Source organism: Sinocyclocheilus grahami, unplaced genomic scaffold, assembly GCF_001515645.1.
Source record: "Sinocyclocheilus grahami isolate Dianchi unplaced genomic scaffold, SAMN03320097.WGS_v1.1 scaffold241.1, whole genome shotgun sequence".
Lineage (NCBI taxonomy): Eukaryota > Metazoa > Chordata > Actinopteri > Cypriniformes > Cyprinidae > Sinocyclocheilus > Sinocyclocheilus grahami.
The window spans coordinates 1,022,440-1,029,344 of record NW_015505420.1 but is presented as its reverse complement, the minus strand read 5'-3'; positions in this window follow the sequence as shown (position 1 = coordinate 1,029,344).

Below are 6,905 nucleotides of genomic sequence, written 5' to 3'. Positions count from 1 at the left end.
TGATCTCGACACATTTGTGCAACTCTGTTGTGCATTGCAGAGTTTTATCTTTTCCAAGCAGTTCATTGACCCTTGCAGATCTTTCTTTCCCCCCGTTGACAGGACGAGGCCCCTGGGGAGCCGCGCTCTGGCCTTTGGTTTTGTCTTTGACACTGCCCTCCGGCTCACCCGCCTGCACACACGAGTGCTGCTCCATGCCGGCCGGACGGCCCATCACCAGTGCCACTTCTCCAGGAAAGTGGGTCACGAGTCTGAGACTGAGGGATTATGGGCCGGGAGACGAGTGTGTGATTCCTAAATCCTGCTGCCCCTGAAAGAAAGAAAGGAAAAAAACACAACACGTCGCCCTCTTGACCCAGACCGGCTCCTCTTGCCAAAACAAACCCCCTTCGTTCGTTTCTCCTTTAGTTAGTGCGCATGAAAGGCATCACTCGATCTCCAAGAAAACTATTCCAATAAGCCACGTCCTGCACCTACACCTGTGTGATTTGCAGAGCGCTAGATGAATTGTTTTCTAATCAAGAGCGGCTCAGCATTGATGACATCTAATAATGACTCGCTGAAGAATGCAGGCTTTTAAACGGCTGACCCCAGAGCTCCTCATGGCAGCACATTTGTCCCGGATTCACTGACATGCCGCGGATGAATTACAAATAATAAATCCATTAATTTTGGAGCTGATTCACTACATCCATCATTATATGAGTCGGTCCTGCTGTGATCCGTCTCTGATGACATTGCTCTGATGATTCTCTGAAAGACTATCTGCTGACTGAAGGCGCTGGATGTGTTGCATGCTAAAGAGCATTTGCTTTAAAATGATTTATTCTAATGATTTATAAATTAAAACTTGATTTATGTGCTATATAAACATACCAAAAGTCAAATAATGAATGACTGGATTTGGGTAATATGTATAGGCTGAAACAGGACACATTTGCATTTCTGATTTACTGTGATCAGTGCTGGGCAGGTTACTTACAATTTGTAGTCCATTACTGATTACAAATTACATGACAAAAATTGTAGTCAGTAACGTAATCCATTACATTACACATTTTTTGGTAATATAATCAGACTACTTCTTGAGTACGTTTAGATTCCATTTGACGTAACTCGTTTATCGCATTGATTTAAAAATATATATTAGGGCTGTCAAAAAAAATTTGAATTTCGAATATTTGTCGAATTTGAAATAAAAATCCACATTCGAATGCAACGTTTTTGGTGTGCGTTAAGGAGGCAGCCTTATCAGTGGCGCACGAGATGCGATGACGATGTAAGTGTCGTTGCATTTTAATGTTTTTCTTAGCCCATCCGGTTGAAGCCACTAGATGCGGCGCTGCTGCATTGTTCATTACAAATATTGCGGGAAAAGAGAACGTCAATGCGGAGAAGATCTTGTTTACGTCAAAGCTGAAACCAAGCCGTTCTCTAGAGGGACATCTATCACCATTGCACTCGCATCTCGCACAAAGGAGCAGAATGTTTAGAAAGCCATGTAAAATTAATGCAAGTTCAACTTTGAAATCACATATCTCGAGACTGGCAGGGTTTTTCCCCATCCCACTGCATCTCATGTTTTGAAATGAAAAATGCACTCTGTGTGATTGGCTTTCCACCCTTTGTATTAAACTATGCATACATGATGCCGTTTTGTTTATAATTGTATAAGCAACTTAATTATAATTGGTTTATAAACATTATTTTAAACCGTATGCACTTTTTTTCACAGATAGTCATGTTATCTTATGCTTTGAATAAACGTGCATTAGTAATATTTTGCTCGATGTGCCCTCTAGTGGCCTCAGGAAAGAAGCCAAAAGCTATTCTTCACCCTAACTTAAATTATGCATGTTAAATTCGAATATAATTCGAATTTTGGTCATATTTAAGTTAATAAATCGAATTTAGTTTTTCAGCCATTTTGGCAGCCCTAATATATATCGATGACCGTAGATTCAGTCTTGTGTAAAAATATTCTGCATTTGTTGTTTGTTTTCTGCAGGTAAAAGATCAGACCACCTAAGGAAGAGCTCAGCAGCTCCAGAAGGAAGTGTTAACTTCTCTTAAGGGTTTTGAACTTTGACCTCTCATAATGTGTCTGACCTGATGTGTGTTGTCTTTGCTTTTTTTAGACAAACTTCTCAAAATAAAGAAGGGTCTTAAGGGTCACTCAAAGCAACTTGAAATATGGGGCAGTTGCTCTGAGGAATAAAAAGCCCAGCGAAAGCACAGAGGACAGTTGTGGCTTCGTATTGTTGGAGGATAAAGCCAGCGACACATGCTAGGCTGTAAATGTGTCTGCCGTGAGCTAAAGGCCATTGTTCTGGAGAGAGTCACAGCATTCTGCCTTTGTGCCATTATGTGCTTCATCATTAGCATCTCAATATTAGGAGGCTGATGTCAGTAGAAGTGCAGTCGCCCTTTGAACCGAGCAGCATCTCAGACCTGCTGCCGTCTGATGAGACACGCACTACACTGACTGGAGCTTTGGAGATGCACTTATCCTGCATCAAACCAAACACCCGTCTAGGGTTTGAGTCTGCAAATAACAGCTAACTAAACTGTAAACTATAGTTAACTAAAACTAAAACCATAAGACATTATTGCTACTTAAAAAAAGAAAATATAAATTAAAATAAAAAATAAAATAACTAATACTGAAATAAAAAAATGATCAAATATATAGACATATACAGTATATATAATCAAAAACCTACTAAACAATAATGACAATGCTATACGATAATAATAATGATGATGAAAAGACAACGAAATGACTGAATCTTTAAATAAAATTAAAATGGGAAATATAAAAAACGGAGTCTGCAAATAACAGCTAACTAAACTGTAAACTATAGTTAACTAAAACTAAAACCATAAGACATTATTGCTACTTAAAAAAAGAAAATATAAATTAAAATAAAAAATAAAATAACTAATACTGAAATAAAAAAATGATCAAATATATAGACATATACAGTATATATAATCAAAAACCTACTAAACAATAATGACACAATGCTATACGATAATAATAATGATGATGAAAAGACAACGAAATGACTGAATCTTTAAATAAAATTAAAATGGGAAATATAAAAAACAATTTAAAATATCAACAAAAATTATAGCAGTATCTCAATGATACTAAAATAAAACTGGCAAATAGCTGAGCAAGGTTTGATTCTGCTGTGATGTTCTTTGTACATAATCATGTTGATTTTTATGTTTTCATGTACACTACAGTTCAAAAGATTGGGGTCTGTATTATTTCTTAATGTTTTGAAAGAAGAATCTTCTGCTCAGCAAATTTATTTGTTTACATAATACAGTAAAAATTCTGAAATGTTATTACAATTTTAAAATGACTGTTTTCTATGTGAATATATTTTAAAATGTAATTTATTACTGTGATCAAAGCTGAATTTTCAGCATCGTTACTCCAGTCTTCAGTGTCACATGATCCTTCAGAAATCATTCTAATATTATTTTAATACCATCCTAAAAATGTCTGATTGTTATCAGTGCTGAAAACGGTTGTGCTGCCGAATATTTTTGTGGAAACCATGATACATTTTATTTTTCAGGATTCTTTGATAAATAGAAGTTCAGAAGAACAGCCATTTATTTGAAATAGATTATAAATGTCTTTACTGTCACTTTTGATCAGTTTAATGCATTTTTGCTGAAAAAAGTATACATTTAAAAAAATAATACATTTACTGACCCCAAACCTTTAAACAGAAGTGTATGCTTTAAAAACAAAGCAAAAACAGCAGATTCAACCTAAAATCATGAATGTGCACAGAATAAAATTAATTAACCCATCAAAAAACTGTTTGGGAAAAAAGATAAATATCAGACTGACACACTCATGAATGAGCTGGTATCACTGCTGACTCTGTTTAACAGGGTTGTGCACCACAGCTAATCACATTCAGACAGTTACAGTAGGACACTAGAGAACAAAAAGCTCAATGGTGTCACCCGTCCAGACCCGCTGACCCTCTGAATGATCAGCACACTCGGCCGGCGGTTGGGCAGTCAGGAACGCGTGGACAAGAGCGGTTGGACAGTTTAGCCAGCTGCTCTGGAAGCCATCGCTCGCCAATGAAACCACCAGATGGACACACTTTTAGAACAATGAGAGTTTACTGCACTAGTGGGTAGGCTAACGGATAGCCAGACATACAGTCGCGGGTCATCAACAAAGCCTCGAAATGTCCTGCTCGGACTGGATGTCTAGTAAGAAAGTCATCTTCTCTTCTTCTTAAATAAGAAACACATCCTCATCCAAAATCCCTGAGTGTCCATGCTCCAGTCTGGCTGGTCTTCCCTCAGACAGCAACAGGCTGAGTGTTCTGGGATCAGCACTACATTGAGTAACCAAGCCTGTTTAATGAGGCGTGTGATTGGTGCCCTCCTTCCATGCACAAGACACTCCATTCAGACGCGTGATTGATTATGACAGACGCACAATGAAGAGCTAGTGTCAGGACCAGCATGCTCAACCTCTGACTACCTGACCGCTTGTTTACATCCATCCGAACCCATGCATATGTGCAAGGAATTATGCACACAGGGAAATTATGTGTGAACTGGTCATTTATGTCAACCCAGTAGTTTCACTGTAAAAAATGACCGTGAATTTAACGGTAAAAGACTGTAAAAATGCGACAGTAAAAACCTGTTAAATGGTTAATGGTAAATTCCCCTACTATATACGGTGAAAAACTGTATTGGACATTACATGTATTGGACATTAATTTTACGGTAGTATACCGTTTTTGGAAGTGAAAAAGACCGTATAATTTACAGTGAATAACCGTAAATTGACATTCCCAGAATTCCCTGCGTTACATTTCAAATTTTATGTTTTTTTGTTGAAATAACTATGTTTCTTATTAGATTGTTCTTATCAGTTTTGTATATTAGGGTTGTGTGTTACACCTAATGTTGTTAAATTAATGTTTATTACATTATTTCAGTGTCATGTGTGTCACCGTGATGGTGTTTAGTGTTTGTATGAATGACACTGAGCACCTTCTATATATGTTATTATCTAAAAGCTGCTTGTGATGGGCTTTGGTTCATCATGTGACTTTCTCATCACCTCCTGCATTTGGTGGTTATCAGTGTATTACAAAGGTACAAAACAGATTTCAGTTCTTCAATAGGTTGGTATATTAACATTATATAAGTTAATACAATTACAGTATTTAACTTTAAATTTAAGTTAAAACCGTAAAACCTCAAATGTTACCGTATTTTTTACGGTAAAATTCCGGCAACCACAGCTGCCGGTTTTTACGGATTTTTTTTTACAGTAGTTTGCACAAATATTGAAGTTGCATGTTATATACTGAAAAATATTAGTTGGAGAAACAATTTTCCATAAAAAATTGTGGGTAAATTGTACATATTATTACAAGGAGACATTAAATTTAGGAGTAGAAAAACTGAATTAGTATCATGTAGCATGATTTTCTTTTAAAGCGTACCCCAAAAAAATCTTAATCAAAATCAAAATTTTACAATGTTGGATTTACTTTAAAACAATTTTCACTCAGAAATGTCTATAAATTATATAAATAATTGCAAAGAAAGTAACACATTGAATTAAAGTGACATTTTAAATAGAAATAATTAAATAACATTTTCTTGTAAAGCATACTCCAATAAACTTATTTACATTTTTTTTTGCTCTATTTTTTTACAGTGTACTGTTATTAAACTCTTATGCTCTTGTTAATTTTTATTATTTTACTTCAGCTACATTACCAGTGCAATACTAGCTTATGTTTCACTGGAATACTGCACAGTATATACTCTGAACAGCTTATACTTATACTTATAAAAAATAGTATGTGAAACAGAATGCATCGTTAAACAACAATAAACTTGTCACACATGTGTCGTACAGTATGTTGCATGTTTAATTTAGTAAGTAGAATCTGTTTATCATGTGACAAATAAAGGTGGGCTATTTCATATTTCGGTCACACTTTAAATTAGGTGACCTTAACTGCTATGCTTTGGGTTACCATTGTTCAGGGTAAAACCAGAGCACAATGCATGGAACACTGCATTCCAGTTAATACAATATACTTATGTTCATACATGTTGGTGTATTGTATAACTTTGTAGTTACAATCTTACCTTTATCTCTAACCGTAACGCAACCCTTACCTCAAAACCTAACACCTATTACCCCTATAACCCTAACCCTAACCTTACATTTACTCCTAAATCTAACCATGCCGCAAACTCATTAGCCATAAACGTGGGAGTTTATCACAACAACAGATAGTTAGACAGTAAATCCATAGTTTAATTTTATTACATAGTAGTTAACAGCACAAAAAGCATGACCCACATTTTATGTAAAATATCCTAACTTTTAGTAGTCCAATCAAAATATTAGCCAAGATGAAGATATTAAGCATCACAGTAGATATTACTTCAGTTGTCGCACTGGAAATCCAGATATTCAGTGCATAAAAATTCACATGCTGCGCACAGAAAACCCGCTGCAGATAAATAATATAGCATTATGATATTTAGAGCATATAGCCACTACATTTTTATATTATTTTCTTCTATATAGTGTGAAACTCTTAGTGCAGTCAAATTGATATTACTAAATATTAAGTGTCTTTTAAACCCCACTGTACCACTGCACATCTGACAAATAAACCTGTTTAATAAAAAATATAATTTGTAATTAATCTGTGACTAATTTTAAAGGGACAGTTCATCCAAAAATTATATTTTGAAGAATGTAGGAATGTAGGTAACCAATCAGTTGCCGGTAGCCATTGACTATATACAGTATATATATATATACACACAGTATATTATGGAAGTCAATGGCTACCAGCAACTGTTTGGTTACCAAC